This window comes from Asparagus officinalis, chromosome 8 (assembly GCF_001876935.1).
Source record: "Asparagus officinalis chromosome 8, Aspof.V1, whole genome shotgun sequence".
Classification (NCBI taxonomy): domain Eukaryota; kingdom Viridiplantae; phylum Streptophyta; class Magnoliopsida; order Asparagales; family Asparagaceae; genus Asparagus; species Asparagus officinalis.
The window spans coordinates 32954108-32972587 of record NC_033801.1 but is presented as its reverse complement, the minus strand read 5'-3'; the positions used below and the strand labels follow the sequence as shown (position 1 = coordinate 32972587).

Genomic DNA, 18480 nt, shown 5'->3' with positions numbered 1-18480 from the left:
ATGCAATTCGGATCATTGCTGTTATTTCAAAAGGTTCGAGTCCAGCTTCATTATTTTGTTATTATATGTTGATGACATGTTGGTAGCAGGACCGTGTTTAGAAGAGATAAACAGTTTGAAGAGGCAGCTAGCAAAGGAATTTGCAATGAAGGATCTGGGTGCAGCGAAGCAGATTCTAGGGATGCGAATCAGTAGGGATGAAGCTGAAGGGACATTGAGTTTGAGCCAAGCTGAATACATTGAGAAGGTACTTCAGAGGTTCAACATGCAGAATGCTAAAGTTGTTAGCACACCCCTTGGAAGTCAGTTCAAGTTATCTGAGGAGCAATCGCCTAAGACAGATGCAGATAGAGAGCATATGAGCAGGGTGCCATATTCTTCAGCCATTGGGAGTCTCATGTACGCGATGGTTTGCACGAGGCCGGACATCGCCCATGCAGTGGGAGTTGTGAGCAGATTTGCAAGCAATCCAGGGAAGCAGCATTGGGAGGCCGTGAAGTGGATAATGCGGTACTTGAGGGGAACAACGAACAAGCCACTATGTTTCAGGAGGAAGGAGTTGGTGCTGCAGGGATACGTGGATGCGGACTTCGCCGGTGATCATGATACGAGGCGAAGCACCACGGGGTATGTTTATACCTTAGCGTCGACAGCAGTGAGCTGGGTCTCACGTCTGCAGAAGATTGTGACTTTGTCTACAACCGAGGCTGAGTATGTCGCGGTGACTGAAGCAAGCAAGGAGATGATCTGGTTAAACGGGTGCTTGGAAGAGTTGGATCTGAAGCAAGGGAGAGGAGTTCTTTATTGTGATAGCCAGAGCGCTATACATCTTGCCAAGAATCCAGTATATCATGCCAGAACGAAGCACATCGACGTCAAATACCATTTTATACGCTCGCTGATCGAGGACGGAAAGTTGTATTTAATGAAGATTTTGGGGAGTCAAAATCCGGCGGACATGTTAACGAAGGCAGTCACCATTGAGAAACTGGAGTTGTGCGCAACTTCAGTTAGCCTTCACGAGTAGAAGACGAAGGCGGAGTCACACTACGAGGATCGGCGAGATCGCCGGGATTTTGTTGATTGAAGGAAGAAACTTTTCGGGGGAAAAGATACATGCGAAGAAGGGGAGAGTTCGGGTGAGCTCATTGATGGCGCTTTGGTCTCCAAGTGGGAGATTGTTAGTCTAAGTGTGTAGACCCGAAGCTGCAATCGAAAAGACAAAGAAAACAGTCAGAAGACTGTGCGGCCGGTCGACCGGCCTTGGCACGGCGGTCGACCGCGAATCGTCCAGACAGTTTCCTAAACTGTTTGAGAATCTGTTTTGTTTCAGGATTCTATATATACCCCAAACGTTTTTAGGGTTTAAGAGACATCAAAAAGAGAGCTTTTTGACTGCAAAGAGAGAGAGAATCTCAGAGAGATTAACCCCTTGTTTGAGAGCTTGTATTTTCTTCTTCAATTAATAAAAAGATTGTGTGGTGTGGCTCCCGAGGACGTAGGCACGTTGCCGAACCTCGTTAAATCTGTGTGTTCATCTCCCTTACTGTTTTTTGCAAGTTAGATTTTTATTTGTGGTTTTATTCCTACTTTCCTACTTTCAACACAATGTCCGAAAGGGCAAGGGTTCGATTTATTGTTTCGAATCCCCAACAATCACGTTATCATAAGTTCTCCACTCCTCCGGCCTGCGTCAGCAATTGTGAGCTCCCCAACTCGGCAGGAACTGAGTTACACAAAATTGAGGGCTTCAGCACATGTCTTTATTTAGATATTACATCCTCAAATCTTTAATGATTTCATGCTGGTCCCTCAAATCTATGAAATTTCTCGTTAGTCCTTCAAATCCTAGGGTTATTACAATTTGCTTCTCAATGACCATACAATCCTCAACTATTGTTTTCTGAAGGCCAGTAATTTGCCACGCTAAGGTTTACGCCTTTCTAAACTTTGATACCCAAACATTTTTAACACTTTGATACCTATTACATATTGTTTGACTTATTCAGACCCAAACATTCCACATTATTTAATTTTGACATCTCGAAGTTTATATACTTTTTTAACTCTAATACCTTAAAGTTTGCGGTATCAAAGTGTCAAAAACAAAACTTTAGGGTATCAAAATTAAAATGGTATATACTTTATCATAACGAAAGCATTAAAAAAGCATCAAGATATCAAAGTTCTGAGAGGCGTAGAATTCATGGTATCAAAGTGTCAAAAAAAACTTTAGGATATTAAAGTTAAAAAGACGTAAATTTTAGAGTACCATATGAAAATAATTATTTTTTCCCGAACAAGATGGGTTTTAGAAAATAAATCATAACTAAGGGGTTTTTTTTATCATTGAGGAACAAAATTGCAAGACCGCTTAGGACTTGAAGGACTAGTGAGCAATTTCAGAGATTTGAGGGACTAATATCTAAATAACCCTTCTCAATAGATTAGGACCGTCTCTACCCCTATAATACTTGGTCTTGTTTGTTCCAAACCAGGCGATGGCATGTCACCTATCAGAGCTCCTTTGAACATCACCTCTTGCTCCTCGCTTCCACATCCCATGTGCCCATTCGACTTGATAACCCCTATCCGGGGCACGCTTCCTAGCACTGCCATGTCCTAGTTATAGGAGCCTGTGTGTTACTTGCGAGGAAGGAGTCTGTACAAAAGCGTTTATTCCGGCTATAACAAACTCTTATTTAATATTAATATTTATTTGAGATGATACAGTATAAATGAATACATGGATAAGACGTGTATAATGTGAAAAGACGTGAAAATCAGCACAAACGTTGATTTCAGCCTTCGTAACATCGATGGTCATCAGAGACCCATCAATGTACGAGGTCATCGATGGTCTACAGTAAAAAAACTGTAGAAAAATGGTCATTAGAGATCCTTCGTACCATCGATGGTTGTTAGAGACTCATCGATGATGCTTGGGGACGCATCGATTGTCATGAGTGACCATCTATGGCTAAGTGGGCTAATTGCAAATTTAAGGATTTAATCACAGTCATTCACTATCCCTTTTGATCTCCAACTTATACTACGTTTAGGATATCTTTTTCCTGACTATTTAAAGTCTATATATGATTGAAAGAGATAAATAGAGGATAAAGTTCTAGGGTTTTGATAAGAGCTTTAGAGTTTTTATTTGAGAAGATTTTGAATTAAAGGTTTTGACCATTGAAGCCTCAACAAACTCTTTCTCGTCGTGCTCAACATCTTTGGATCGCCTTAGCGAGGAGAGTTGCCCTTGATTTTATCATCTACATCGTTCTTCATCAAGCTTCACTATGATCCATTAAAGGACACATTGTTAATTGAAAACAGTTGTAAAATCTTTCTTATTTTTTGTGTTTAAACTATGTTTGTTTGTTTGTTTCAAACTTTTTTTATGACATACTCAAGCTAGTGTTAATTGAGAGTTGGGACTAGCTAAAGCTAGATGTTACTCATTGTATAGAGTTAGATTAGACAACTGATTTTGAGTAGATTTTAGGGTACGATCATTGTCATTGTAAGGCTACCGAATCAGGTTGTGATTAAGGAGAACTCTTAGCATAATGTGAAAGCCCCTTCGTAAAAAGAAAAAGTGAACATATGATTGTTATCTGAACCACTATGAAAACCCGCATGTTCTTGGTTGGTTATTATTTACTTTTATTTTATTTATAATGCTGCATATCCCGTATTTTTTTAATAAAAAATGATAGCGATCCTATTCGCTCGCCCTCCATGCTTGCATCTCAGATTCAACAAGTGGTAACGGTGCCTCATTACCAATCATTAGGATTCACAACGTAGGGTAGAGATGTCTAATTAGACCACCACAATAATGTTTTCTAAAGGATAGGCTGTGAGCCGACCCCCACTTTTCGATCGAATAAACTATACCTATTGAAAAGCTCATATGAGTCTTTTTGTTGTCCACCAATTATGACGTTTGTAGTGTAGAGAACGGCTATAGTGAACCTACTATCATTGTAGAAGAGGTTATTATGGTTACTCCTAGGAATAAGTGGACTACTAAGGACAAAAAGATTTATTTTTTGAATGCTAAAACTATAATTGTGTAAAACCCCGTGAATTTTGAAAGAATAGTGTGATCTATATATTGATAAATGAGCTTTAATCATGGTAAATATCAATTATAGATGAACGATTATGCTAACAATTGATTTGAGATCAATTAAGAGTATATATGAGAGCATACAAAGGTTAAACGTGCACGAAACAAGTAAAACATGCACAAAGAAGAAATCTGGAAAAACAACTAGTTAAGAGTATATATGCATTACACATCGACAGTTCAAATATTGAAAAACTCAAAGAACAAAAGTTGTAGGTCTCTTCAATATATTTCCAAAGAATCTCAAATCACCTCATTCTGAGGTCAGACGATAAAGATATAGCTAAAATACCAAAGACTATTTTCCCAATCTAACTGGATTTCCAGTTTCGGGTTTGGGTTGTTTTGTTTCAGGTTTGCAGCTATATATATACGTGTTTATATACGAAAAATACATATTCTCATCTGTGATCCAAACCCTAGCAGCCCCTCTCTTCCTCTCTCAAACCCTACCTCTAAATTTGTTATTTCGAGGAAGTCTTGTGAGGCGAGAAGTGAGGAGAAGGCGAGATTTGCGGCTTTTGACGATGGGGGATCGCTTCCTAATTGTTTTAGAGGGTTGTACATGTGATAAGGCAAGATCACCTCTTTCCAAACCTTTCCCTAGTTTAAAAATCAAGTTTTATGTGTTAATTATGATAATTCTCATGCTCAAAGTTAATCTAATGTGTTAGAATCTAATTTATGATGTTTAAATCTTAAATCAGAGCGATAAACAGTAGAATAATTCTGTAGTTGATTAGTATACATGATCGTGATCATTAGAGTTATTTTAACATTGTTTGGTGGAAAATTTGTAGTAAATAAAAATGAAAGAAATTTGATTTGTATTCTCTCGATTTCAATTACAATTGAATTTCCTGATTATAAAAGAGAGGAGAATGATCTGGATTCTCCCCTTTGTTTAATTCTGAGTTTTCACGGTAGCGATAGAGTGCTTCCTTCGAATACTCACGTCGAATTTGCTCTCCGTTGACGATCCGAATTTCTTAATTCACTGGAACAACTGACTTGTGTGGTCGAACTGATCAAGAACTCTTGATGAGTTTTGTAACTCAGGACGAGTGACAAACTCTAGTGGAAAAGAGTTGTTTGAACCGAAATAATTCGGTTGAGAATCCAAATATCAAATATCTGGTAATCTTCGGTTGCTGAAGATTATTGCCTCTAGATTTTCTCCTCTCTGGAATCCGATCTCCAAATCCGATCCCGAACTCTGTTGAGTTTGTTGATATTTATAGGGATATTAGAGGTGTAACTGTCCCCATAATCCGCGCCTAAAATGAGGGTTTAGTCACCCCATCAATCGGGTATAACAACCCACTTAAACCACTCCCCAGATCATGGGTGAACAGCGGTTTTCTTGAAACCGTATGGATCATGTTTGAACAAGTCAAAGTCTTGACTTGCGTTCTGGGTATGATCCTACGTCTAAATGCAGTATCTGGAGTCGTGTTTGCAGCGATATGGAACTACAATTGCAGCGGATGGAGAGCTACGTTTGCAACGATATGGAGCTGCGTTTGCAGCGATATGGAGCTGCATTCGCAGCGGATGTAGTGATTGCGTTGACTTTAGAAATTACTTGTGTTTCAACTGCAAGGATGAATTCTGCATCTTGGTTTGAAGAAATCATTGCCTTGTAAAGAAATTACTTGTGTTTCAACTGCAAGGATGAATTCTGCATCTTGGTTTGAAGAAATCATTGCCTTGTAATCTCTTCTTGATCCATAGGTGAAGAAATCATTGCCTTGTAATCTCTTCTTGATCCATAGGAGAATCCTCTGATTGCAGCCTTCCTTTGTCAGAACTTGCGGTCAAAGTCTGATAGGGGTCAACTATCTTTTGTGATTTTTTTAGACAGCCTACAGAATTCCCTCCAAAGTTTTCGAAAGTTCACGGTTGACTGGGACGAATTTTCGGAATACTTTGGATCCCGAGACATTGTTGCTTGATTTTTCACTCTGTCTGATTTGAAGATGTCACGGACTTGGTTGTCGGGACGTAGTGATTCGACTTCCTTAAACCAGAGGAAGTAACTTTTGTGACTTGATATCAATGAACTTAGTCAAACAAGCTAAAGCTCCAATCATTGCTAATGAACCAAACAAGAGTGATGATGACAACGATTTTGTCTGGGTCTTTGAGATACTCTACTCAATCTGCGATGAGGTGTATCCATCGGATTTCGTCTGGGTTCTTAAGATACTCCACTCAATCTGTGATGAGGTGTATTCATTGGATTTCGTCTGGGTCCTTAAGATACTCCACCCAATCTACGATGAGGTGTATTCATCGGATTTCGTCTGGATCCTTTAGATACTCCATTCGATCTGCGATGAGGTGCATTCAGTTGTCCAGAAAATTCTTGTAGGAATTAATAAACATGTGAGGCGTAGCTGCAAGAGTTGGGTAAGAGAGAGCCAAGGACATCGAAGCAACCATAGAAACACCAGCTGCAAACTTGTCAACAAGGTCATCCTCAGTGAGGTTGAGCACCTTTGGGCTTAAGAAAGATCCATTGTCATAGACAGAGAGAACCGCAAGCCCGTATGAGAAGGGTCTTATCCCAAGTTTAATCAGGAGGACAGCCTCAGAGGAACCCACTTTATCTCCTTTCTTGATCAGCTCAACTGGGGTGATGATTTTAACAATATCGTCATTACTCTTTGTTGGAATGTTAAGCCATTCAAAAAGGATGAGTTGTGCGAATGACTGAGTCCGAGCACCAAAACACATGGCTAAATCATGCGTTTGACCGTCTGAATGCGAGGATGCATTTAGAAGTTGAAATCCCTTATTTGAAAACACGAAAATCATGTTTTGGGTGAGATTTTTGCCTAAAATCCCGCATTGATTTGACAACTACCGTTGTATGTAAATGGACCACTGAGGTCAAATCAAAAAGTCATTCGACTTTTCTCTTTCTTGCTCTTATGTTGACCACTTAACAGGGTTCCTGTTCATCTTCTCCGGCGCTTCAACGAAGGAAAAATTTGTTCTTAAATCCTTCATCAACCATTCTATATCTTCTTCGCCACGATTAGAATGGCTCCTAAGAAGAAAATTGCTTCTAAATCGAAGATCGCCCAAGCTCAGGATGCTCCTTTGGCTAAAACCCCTGGGGATGTTCAAACCGCCGCGCCATCGTCTCCGATTTCCTTAATTAACGGTAAGTTTGGACAGTCGTAAGTTGTTTTGATAGATTCCTTATCCTCAATCTTTGATTGGTGGTTTGCATTCCACCATTAGAACACAGAGATAATCCTTAGTGTTTCTCGGTTTTTAGAATGTATGGTTAGCTCCGTCGTTCATGATATTTTAACGCAGGTTCAGACCCTGTGTTTCGCATTTTGAATGCGGGTTGAAACCCTGTGTTTAGGATTCTGTATGCGGGCATGAACCCTGGATTTAGGAATTTAGACGCGGGTCTAGTCTTTGTGTTTAGGAATTTGTACGTAGGTCTGGATCTTACGTTTAAAATTTTGGACGCGGATCTGAACCTTGCTTTCTTGAGTTAGACTCCTTCGTTCAACTAACTGATTTTCTTTTCCATTTGTAGTGTGATACTCCAACGAGCCTCTTTCTTTCAACCATTACTTCGGTCATGCGGGAGGTGCGGAGAAGAATATAATTTTCAGCTTTCACTTAGAGTATCCAATATTCCAGGACACCAACAAAGAGCGGGTGAAACTCATCACTCAAGCTTTCCCCGAGACTCTCAGGTCCTTGGTTACGGATGCTAAATTTAAAACCGCAGAACGTGAGATTTTAAAGAAACCATCCTTCCTTTTCGGGGATTTTATTAAAATGGACCCCAAGCGGATGTCTGAGGGAAACTACAAATGGCCGAGGGCCATCAACAACCGTCGCCTTTTCCTTCCCAACTTAGAGCGAATGTGGCCAATTTCTTATTATTAGTGCGCTTCTATCCCACAGTCAATGGATTGGGAACTCGTTCAGGACCAAGGAGGTGTTGCTACTGGGCACATCACTCCTCAGGGCACTCATTTGGCTGGTTTTAATCATTTTGTGGCCTTGAAGCTAGGTTTATTCAAAAAGGAACATCCTGTCGGTGAACATGCTAAGCTGGCGGAGGTCTTCATTAGAAAATTTATCTCTGTCAAGGGAGAGTTCCCCACTCAAGATTTCAGGGCTCCAACATGCGTACATTCAAGTAAGACAGATTGGTGGGCTCGGATGATAAATTTTGTTTTAGAGGAGCTAGAAGAACCTTTGAGGATTTTAGAGTTGAGAACTCCAATAATAGCCACTCTATATGGGATTTCTCCAAATTATAGCGGACTTTTTGCTATGCTAGAATTTTACAATTCTCACACTGGTATCTTTTTCACTCCTGCTGGTGAATTAGGCTTCGCTCTTCATGAGATGTTTGAAATCTCTGGATTGTCTTTTGGAGAGCTGCCTTATGAGGAGTTCGTTTCTGGAAATAGGGAGTTAGAGATCCTAAAACATGGTGCCCCCGAAATCTATGGCACTTACTGGGAATTGATGTGTCATTTCCAGATATGTGCACAAACTACCGGGAAAAGGGCCAGTGGTGTGAAATAAGGACAATGGGCAGAGTATCTTTTCCGAAATCTATGGGACAAGGACGTAGAGGTGACTCGCTTAGATGCCAGCACTCTTGAGGAAATCAATGAGCGTATCAATGATGTAACCTCCCACTATACTTGCGAGGTAGAGGAAGACGTCTTTCCAACCTTCACCACATTCGAAAGTTTCCATTATCAGGCAGAAATCCCAATCTCCGACATGGCTTTGTTCGCTGGTTTCCTTACTCTTTGGTTGAAACGTTGTGTGGTACCCACTACGCCGGTGGACGTTATTACAGTAGAAGTATTATACCCAGCTGTTCTCCTGTCTCATGGACGGCCTCTAAATCTCCTTTCAGCCATGGTATGCTGCTTGCAGAGTGGTCTACGGGAACTAGCCTCTGAGTTTATCGCCGTTAAGAAATTGGACTCAGATGGGAAAACAATCATTCAAACCCCAACCCCTCGGGTGCCGATACCATATATTTATTTAGTGTCTTGGTTTGTGTTACACTGCCCTTCGATAATGTCAACCCCTGAATCGAACGATACTTCGGCTCCTCTTGTTCAACAATTGGAAACCGCTCGATGGGTCGGTTGGTATCAGGTTAAATTCTACGAAATATTTAGGCGGGATTATAATTACGAGATTGCTTGTAAGTTTCATGTTTTTGAGGGTGGTGCATATGAAGATATCTATCAAGTTACTCCGGGACGGAATTCTTTTACTACACTCAGTAGAGGCGCCTTCTGGTGGCTCATAAATATTCGCCCAGGCTATCTTATTTTCTGACAAGGGAGGAAATGCTTCATCGAACCCTATCAGCCTTATCACTTTTCTCGAAAATTTGGCTATGATCAGATTTATGTCGGAAATCCAAACCCCGCCCTTGCATACACGGGTAATGTGTATGAAGGAGCAAGAGCTTGGTATTATTCGGTGGCAAGCTATACTGGAGTAAAATTCCAACTGCCACATAAGATGCCCAACGTTCGTACTTCTTTAAGCTTTTGTACGTGGTACCAGGCTGCTTCTCAAATTTCAGCCTACAACATGAATACTTCCTGCCTAAAGGCCATTCGCAAATAGTATGCTTCAAAGAGGAGTGCCAAAAAATTTCATGCCAGGGGGGTTAACGAATACTTATCATATGAAGAGGCGATTACTGAAGACGAACGTCGACAATCACCTGGGGGAGTTCAGGAAGAAATCAGGATGCCTGATACCCACGAGGTGGAACCTTCGAGAGTCAAGACTCGGAGTAAAAATGCTACTGGAAAAAGAGCACTTGACCCAACTGAAGAAGCCAAGTATGATAAACAAGCTCGACGAAAGTTAGCGCTCGAGCCCCCTGCTTCTAAGTTTATGTCAGATGCTTAGAAAGCGTGGCATGCGGAAGAGGAAGAACGAGAGTCTACTGCTATGGGACTCTTGCCTCAGCCTGGTCTCCCCACAGTTGGTCCCGCTTTAGGAGGCCATGTTTCTTCTGCTCGTTCCTTGAATGAAGAAGAGCGTGGAGATGAATAATTTTTAGGGGGCGCATATTTTCCTTTGAAGACGTACTTCATGATACTGCCTCTACTGCTCCTCGTGTTGAAGAAGATAGACATCCGGCCCAAGATCCTACAACGACTGTTCATCAAGACTTAGTAGCGGACAAATCTCCTTCTGCTTCTGCATTATTGCCACCTATAGGAGACACACAACCCAGCCCTACTACTGGAGTCATATCAAAACCTATCATCACCGAAAATCCGCCAGCATTTCCACCCATAGACGAGGAGGAGCCTATGGACTATAACGATGGTGCAAATGACACAGATGATGGTGGCGACCAAAGAGAAAGTAATGAGAATAATGATAACTTGGGTGATGATAGCGATGATCCCAGTGAGTGGGATATCCCACCACCACCTTCTTCTGACAAAGCGTCAGCCTATATTCCCCTGCCTCTCACTGGTAAGCGTCGTTTGTTCCGAAATATGACTCACTTTTGTTCTGCATTTAAACTGTTTTCTCATACAGATCCTATGATACATGAGGCGGCCACTGTCGTTCCTCCTTCGACGCAACAGCTTGTACCACCACCAACTCAGGTGTCAGAGCCACATTGCTTGGAGCTCTTAATAGTAACTCTCCCATCGACGACTTTATTAACAATTTCTTTGGTCCCGACAGAAGTTGTAGACGTGCCAAGATCATCTAAAATGGGGGAACTTATGGCTCTCTAATCGAGTCCATCTCAATTGGATGTCGACATTCCCTCTCAGGCCACTACGCCGAAATCGCCTGCTGGTCTTTTACTTGGTTCTGCATCTTTGGAAGTTTTTGTACCGTCTCCCATCGCTACTTTGAGTCCCACGGACGTGCCAGATTTCCTCAAGATTTCTCTTGATTGTTTAGAAAGTCTAACAAAGAAAGTGATTGAGGTTGTGTTGGCTGGTCGAGATACTTTTGAAACCTTCAAGCCTATGCTCACAAATAGTTTGAACAACCTCAAGTTCGTGGGGGATATTCCGGTAGTTGACCGTTGCTCAGAAGCTATTCTACGCTTATAGGCACAACTGAGGTTCTTAGAGGCCTTAGGTCGTGCTGACATCCAAGCGCAGATCACGTCAACGCTTGAGGACATCCGGGCCAAAGAAGCTAATAAGTATGAAGCAGCTCAGCGTCATATAGCTGAGAAAGAAGTTCAGGTGGAACATCTGCAGAAGCTGCATGCTCAAAAACAAGCTGAGCTAGCACTCTCCAATACTTCTTTAGAGAATTTACGAGAGAAGATCATTACCACCGAAGTAGAGTTGGCTAGGTTGAAGGCTCAATTCAAATGAGAAGAAGCTATTGTCACTGAGCTTAACGTCATAAGCGCAACCTCTCTAGTAGACTATCTCACAGAAGCTAGGGCTCTTGAAGAAGCTAAAAAGGAGATTGCTGCCACGTTGTCTAGCGAGGACGAGCTTGGGAAACGGGCTGAGATGCTGGTGCGAGCTGACCATGAAGAGAAACTTTCTGACATTAAGTCCCAGCTTGCCTCATTCAGTTTGATGAATTGATGAGCCTATTTTTGTATTGTTCCTTTGGTAGAAACAACACTTATCTTCTTGTTGCTTTGTTTTCCTTTGAATAAAAGTAGTGCTGTTTTGGTTTTTCATTGTTTCTTTTGCATACCATATTCTGACATGGAACAATGAGATACCGCTTTGATATCATAGGAGAGATTGTTTATTCTTCCTATATTATGCTTTTGTTTTAAGTACTGGAAGAAACTTATAAATGCCATATTAACATGGTGAGTTTGTGGTCTTGTCGCTCTATTGACGAGAGTCGATAAGTTAGAAATGTTGCGATCAGAGAAACTTTGAGGACCTATCACTATATTAACAAGAGTCGATAAGTTAGAAGTGTTACGATCAGAGCAACTTTGAGGACCTATTGCTCTATTGACGAGAGTCGTTAAGTTAGAAGTGTTGCGATCAGAGCAACTTTGAGGACCTATCATTCTATTGACGGGAGTCAATAAGTTAGAAGTGTTGCGATCAGAGCAACTTTGAGGACCTATCGCTCTATTGACGGGAGCCGATAAGTTAGAAGTATTACGATCAGAGCAACTTTGAGGACCTATCGCTCTATTGACAGGAGTCGATAAGTTAGAAGTGTTGCGATCAGAGCAACTTTGAGGACCTATCGCTCTATTGACGGGAGTCGATAAGTTAGAAGTGTTACGATCAGAGCAACTTTGAGGACCTATCGCTCTATTGAAGAGAGTCAATAAGTTAGAAGTGTTACGATCAGAGCAACTTTGAGGACCTATCGCTTTATTGACGAGAGTCGATAAGTTAAAAGTATTGCGATCAGAGCAACTTTGAGGACCTATCGCTCTATTGACGAGAGTCGATAAGTTAGAAGTGTTACGATCAGAGCAACTTTGAAGACTTATCACTCTATTGATGAGAGTTGATAAGTTAAAAGTGTTGCGATCGGAGTAACTTGGAGGATCTATCGCTCTATTGACGAGAGTTTATAAGTTAGTCCCAACGAAAGAGTTATTATTACGTGACTGAGTGATATAGGCAGAATTCAAACTCCGTGATGATGAAAGTCATCGTAAGTATGATGCTATCTTGACAAAATTAAAAAGGATTTGTCAAGTGATTGGGTTTTAGAAGGACACACTACGTGGCCGTAGAGATTCAGCACCATATTTTTGAGAACGCAAGGGTTGAGGTACCCCCTGCGTTTGGGGCCTTTGAACCCAAGGTTGAGCTTTTATTGAAACTGAGCTGCGTATGTCTGGAACAATGTTAGGTATTTAAACGCATCTCCAGGTCATTGTGTTTGGCTTCGCCTATATATCTTTTAAACGCGGGGTTTTGTCCCACGTCTTATCAGAAGTCTAAACGACTATAATGATGACGAAGAGACCACACTTGGCGGGAGTCTCGGAACTCCATATCATCCATATTGATTGTCTATAAATAGGCCTGATTGGTCTTGTCAAGAGCCTCAAATGCTTAAACTTTCTTCTTGAACTCAGAAACGAGTTTCTTCTCGTTAATTCCAAAACCCTTCGACTGTTTCGCATCATCCCCGACCATGGCTTTCAAGAAAGTCTGCTTGCAAAAGGACAGAGGGGCTGAGCACGAAATGTCGCCATCGAGGGATACTCTTGGGTCGACCTTTGGGTCGTCGGTGATGCCATCCCCCACCGACGTCTGGTCCTTAAGGTAAATAATGCTGTCTTTTCCGTTTAGCATCTCTTTTTTTGATAAATTTTCTTCAAAATCCCTTAGACGTATTCTGGTTGATGATGACGAATACTATTCGTCTCTTTAATCTTGAACGTAGAAAGAAACTTCTGCATCCTTTGACGAAAACTGTTCGTCTTCTTAATCTTGAACGCAGAAAGATGTTCCTGTGTTCATTGATGAAACGGAGGGTCGATCCCTCAATCTTGAGCGCAGAAAGAAGCTTCTGCGTTCATTGACGAAATGAAGGGTCGATCCCCTCATTTCGATATACTGATTTGATCCTGCTGCGTTCGACGCAGAAATAAACCTTATCGTCCTGAAGGCTCATAACGCAATTTTAATTCACTACGTTCATAATGATTCAACGCGGGTCTAGATCCCTTGTGTTTAAGTTCATCTTGATGCATGTCTGGACCACTGCGCTTGAATTCATCTATTTTTATTGACTTTGCTTTTGTTTGTTTTGTTACAAGGTGGGGCTTCTGCTTCTGAGCCCCTCATATCCCATGATTCGGGCTATGCCCCTTTCATTCCACCAATCTCCGTGATCCTCCCAAACGAGGGTTTCGAGCGGGTGACTGATGAGGCTTCCTATCTAGCACCTGATTTCACTCTCTTCCTCCTTAGGCACCTGGAGAATCAGGTGAAGCAAGCCTTCTCCATTGTGATGCATGGCTGTGGCTCCTTCCCTGAATTTCAAGCTTCTATCGAGGATGGACCGAATAATCTTGCTGAAGTCAACCTCTACCATGCTCGGCGTTGCGCAGAGAAGATCTACCGCTTCTCAGGTGTCGCTCGCTTCTTAGAGGAGCTGAAGCATACAAATTTGAGGCCTAAGATACAATGGGCCATCAGTAATGCTAGGCTGAAGAAGAGGGTTGCTGCCAAAGCCCAAGCTTTTGATATCTCGGAGAGGAAGGCCATCATCTGGAGCTTGCAGAAGCAGCGTCGCCAAGCTAGGGCCAGGCTTGTTGCAGGAGAAATAACCCCAGAAGAGTTCAACCTTGGGGATGCTACCCTCGAGGCAAGGGTCCAAGCAGAAAAAGAGGCCATCCAAGCGCTACAACAAGAAGCATTTGTTGCCGCCGCGGCTTCTGACGTCCAACTTTGCAAGAAGGCTGAAGAAGAGGTGCTGGCGAAGCATGAAAAAGACGTATCTGAGACAGAAGCATATCTTTTAAGCTTCTATTTATTTTAAGCCCCAGCAACTCTAATTTTGGTTTTGTAATAACTTTACATTATTTCTTAAAACGCTTATTATCTGCATGAACTGTTGTTGCTTATCTTTTCCTTGCATTTTCTGTGTTTTTCTGAAATGCTGTGGTCTTGACTTTAGATTGGAGATCCTCTTTGCTATTGCTAGAGTAATCTCTGGAAGTTTCCTTGTTATAGTTGAGATTCTATGTTTGAATGAACTCAACGCGGGTCTGTCCCCCTTATAAAAGCCAAAAACGCAGGGTCAAGCCTTGCGTCTAAGAGACATGAAACGCAATTATGGAACTTGCATTCGGGGAGGCTAGACGCTTTTTCCTCCAACCTTGGATGTGCATTCTAAGTTGTTAAGACTTTTCCACTGAATCAAATCAATCTGACGATTTTCTGGTAGATTTTGGGAAATTTTCTTTATTATAACAGTTCTCGACAACTTCAATCGTCAGAGGTGTAATGTTAACTTGACGACATATATAGTAGAAGAAATAAATTACTACTCTTTGTTCAAACGAACTCCTAGTAGGCAACCCCCAGCTAGGCTTACTTGGGGGGGGGGTAAAAAGAGACTTTGGAATCTACGAGTAATATTTCTTGAGAAATTTCCTATTAATTGGCATCATGAGCCTATTATATTTTTTATCGATGAGACGGTAGGCTCCATTGGAATAGATTGTTTCTATCACAAAATATTCTTCCCATTTGAGATTGAACTTCCCTTTGGTTTTGTGGGTCATTACCATGGGTCGTTTGTTGGCCAAAACTAAATCGTCTTTCTTGAAAGTCCGTTCTTTGATCTTTTTGTTATAGGATTTAGAAATGCGGGCTTGATACAACTCGATCTGCTATTGGGTTTGAAGTTGTTTGTCATCTAAGGCTTTAAGTTCCTGAAGGCGCAGTTGATGTTTCTCTTCCTCTATCATTCCGGCCGCGATGGCGACTCTTAGGGAAGGGATCTAAATTTCTAACGGTAGCACAGCTTCACAACCGTATACCAAAGAGAATGGTGTAGCTTTCATAGGGGTCCTCACCGTAGTGCGGTAGGCCCACAAACATTCACCGAGTCTTTCGTCCCAATCGTGTCGGATCTTAGAAATAAACTTTTTGAGAAGCTTCACAATGGTTTTGTTAAAAGCTTCTGCAAGACCATTTGCTGGCGGATAATATGCCGTGGATGCAACACTCTGGATGCTAAATTTATCACAGAATCTCTGAAATCCGAAGCTAACAAACTGTGTTCCGTTGTCGTGGACTATTCGTCTAGGGACCCCAAAGCGGTAGACAACATGATGTTTGATGAATTTAATCACATTCTTTGTCTTGACCTCCTTTAGCGGGATTGCCTCCGCCCATTTGGAGAAATAATCGGTTACAGCCAAAAAATGAACTGGTATGCTTTTGAGTCGGCGGTTGAGATTGGTCCCATAGCATCCATTAACGCCCACATTTCAAATGGCCATGACGGCAGATGTGGGATGTAAGTTACGCTGGCGCTTGGTGGATAAAGTCAACCCATGAATTTGACACGCATGACAACATTTAGCGTAGATCGACTGCGTCGTGAGAACATTTTTGGCCATAATAGCTACAATTCATCGGAGGCGATCTCCTATTTACCTCGCGGGTTGATGAGCTCCGCAACATCCATCACATGGGCCATTCTTGGAAAGCCTCCTTTGCTTGCTTATCGAAGAAATGCCATCAAAAGCAAAACTCCATGCGTGTGATTTGATTAACAATGTTTGGGAAAATCGTGTCGAATAGTATCGGAGGGCTTTTCGTTTGTAGCGTCGCTTCGCATGTAGGATCATCGAAAAATTTCGTATAGGACTAGTCAATATACGAGAATTGCCAATCCTTAGATTCAAGCTCATGAAGGTTCTGCAGACTTCTCCTGTTATTGGTCTTGTCTGAACTTCTTCTATAGGAAGTTGAACAGTATAGCTCGCGTGCTCATGACTGGAATGCATTGTTTCAGCCCCTGGTGGCAATACTAATGAAGTTGCTAAAGAGGCTAAAGCGTCTGCATAAGCATTCTGAGCTCGTGGAATGTATTCAATAAAGAAACCTTCGAACTTCTTAGCTTGCTTTAGCATTGCGAAGTAGTACGGGATCAGATCCTCATGACACACTTCGTATTCCCCTCGGACTTGATTTACGATGAGCTGAGAGTCATCGTAAGCCTCGAGATGTCGAATATTAAGCTCTTCAGCCAATTGCATTCCTAATAGCAGAGCGTTATACTCGGCTATATTATTGGTGCAGGGTTCGATGAGGGAAAATCCCCTTGGGATCACGTGCCCGCTTGGAGAGATGAATACTACTCCTACTCCCATGGTAATTGCTCATGAGGGTTTGCCTTGGATGCACCATCAAAGAATAATTTTCATACTTGTATAACTTTTTGAGTGACACAAGCTTCGGCAACTTCATCGGGCAATTCTTCATATAACTTAGACGTTCCTGGCACTGGGTGATCAGCTAGGAAGTCTGCCAACGCCTGACCCTTGACTGCTTTTTGGGGTATAAATTGTATGTCATATTGTGATAAGAGGATGGACCACCTTGCGAGCCGGAAATTTAGGGACGATGGTTTCTTCATCAGAACTTTCAAAGAGTTTACCTTAGAAATGACATGAATTGTTTGTCCTACCAGGTAATGTCGCATCTTTTGGACTGCGAATACTATGGCGAGACATTCTTTCTCGATCGGATTATACCGGTGTTTGTCTCCCATCATGGTCCTGCTTAAGTATAGATGGCTTGCTCTTGGTCTTGATCGTTGTTCTGAGCTAATAAAGCTCCAAGAGAATGGTCCATGGCCCTCACGTATAACAGGAATGGTTTTCCCGATACTGGGGCCACGAGAACCGGCGGTTGAGTGAGATATCTCTTAATCTCTTCAAATGCTCTCTGGCATTCTCCATCCCAAATAAAGGACACTCCCTTCTTCATAAGTTTAGAGAAAGGTTGGCAGCGTCCTGAGAGATTGGATATGAATCTCCGGATGTAGGCCAATCTTCCTTGCAAACTCCTGAGTTCTTTGAGATTCTTCAGGGGTGACATGTCTTGGATAGCACAAATTTGTTAGACCCTAGAGGGGGGTGATTAGGGTCTTATGCTAATCTAATCCGATTATATGCTAATAAAAACTAATTAACAAATATATTCTTGCAAGATAGATATACAAGAGTTAAGTGCAAGAATATGCAATATACACAAGGTGATATATTCTAGCAAAGAGGTATACTATATGATATATGCAAGGATATGCAAACACAAGGGTAACATAAACAAATGATATAGTGGATGAAATAAACAATGAGAGAAAGGCTATAAAGATGAACAAATATAAGTGTGCTAAGCCAAACTCAAATAAGCAATATGATCACGGAGTTCGGACCTTCCGTCCTCCGTCTCCGCTCCCCACTCCCGGGGAGAAATCCACTATCACGACCGGATTTTCTACGATCACCCGAACAACGTTTACACCTCACACTCGGTTTTCTAGCTAACCGAAAACTTTAAAATCGACACTCTTGCAATCACACTCTACACCCTCACAAGTGTTGGACCTAGCCGTGTCTCCCTCAAGTGCTCGGTTACAACCTCTCCCTAGGCTCGTCAACCGACGCCACTCCTCTTGGGACGATCCCCGACTCTCACCAAACACTCCTCTCGGTGTACAAGTGTATTACAAAGTGAATCTCACAATATGGCTCAATAAATGTTTGTTCTCTACTATGGATGAGAACACAATGAAAGCTCACACTCAAAGTTACAACTCTCACAACCCCAAATATATTATGAATGCAAATACAATAAGCT

The 18480-nt window shown here is 41.8% G+C and overlaps 1 pseudogene; it reads right to left on the bottom strand.

The window, feature by feature from the left end:
- On the bottom strand, nucleotides 6488-6877 carry LOC109821103 (annotated as a pseudogene).